Source organism: Oncorhynchus keta, chromosome 22 (assembly GCF_023373465.1).
Source record: "Oncorhynchus keta strain PuntledgeMale-10-30-2019 chromosome 22, Oket_V2, whole genome shotgun sequence".
Taxonomy (NCBI): domain Eukaryota; kingdom Metazoa; phylum Chordata; class Actinopteri; order Salmoniformes; family Salmonidae; genus Oncorhynchus; species Oncorhynchus keta.
Genome location: NC_068442.1, coordinates 51,633,224 through 51,634,188, shown reverse-complemented (window position 1 = coordinate 51,634,188; position 965 = coordinate 51,633,224). Strand labels below are relative to the sequence as shown.

Below are 965 nucleotides of genomic sequence, written 5' to 3'. Positions count from 1 at the left end.
ACAACTGTCTCCAGACATGTCAATAGAATGCTCATGATGTCACTGTGACAGCTGTCTACAGACATGTCAATAGAATGCTCATGATGTCACTGTGACAACTGTCTCCAGACATGACAATAGAATGCTCATGATGTCACTGTGACAGCTGTCTACAGACATGTCAATAGAATGCTCATGATGTCACTGTGACAGCTGTCTACAGACATGACAATAGAATGCTCATGATGTCACTGTGACAGCTGTCTACAGACATGACAATAGAATGCTCATGATGTCACTGTGACAACTGTCTCCAGACATGTCAATAGAATGCTCATGATGTCACTGTGACAACTGTCTCCAGACATGTCAATAGATGTAGTATAAACCAGCTTTTAGTCTTGAAATCTTTGGTTGTTTAGTACACTACAGAACTCACTCTGTTTAGCACATGGCCTCACATGTGAATCCTTAAAGAGATGGGTGGGGCTAAAGGCTTAAGAGGGTGTGAACGTTGCTGAATGGGTGTAGACAAAGAAGAACTCTCCAGAAGGTGTACCAAAACATTCAAGGGCCATTTCCTCAAAAGTGGGGTAACAAGTTTATAATAATAATAATAATAATAATATATGCCATTTAGCAGACGCTTTTATCCAAAGCGACTTACAGTCATGTGTGCATACATTCTACGTATGGGTGGTCGCGGGGATCGAACCCACTACCCTGGCGTTACAAGCGCCATGCTCTACCAACTGAGCTACAGGACCACCTCATTTATCAACATTCAAAGCAATGTTACTTGACCATTGTTCCTCAAATGTATTGATGATGTACTATTTTATAGTTCTGAGTCTACTTTTATTCAATGTAAAAATGTCACATTCTGCCACATAAGACCGAATCGAGCACATCGGTCACATACCGTCCCTCTCTTTTACTGATATTGCCCCTCTCTTTTCCTGCCTACCCCTGTTTCCTCTTTCCTG

The 965-nt window shown here is 41.7% G+C and overlaps 1 non-coding gene across 1 annotated transcript; it reads right to left on the bottom strand.

Annotated features, from left to right (window-relative positions):
- Nucleotides 1-673: 673 nt before the first annotated feature.
- trnat-ugu (transfer RNA threonine (anticodon UGU)) lies at nt 674-749 on the bottom strand. The gene has a single exon. It is a non-coding gene; the product is annotated as a tRNA-Thr (tRNA).
- Nucleotides 750-965: the final 216 nt, after the last annotated feature.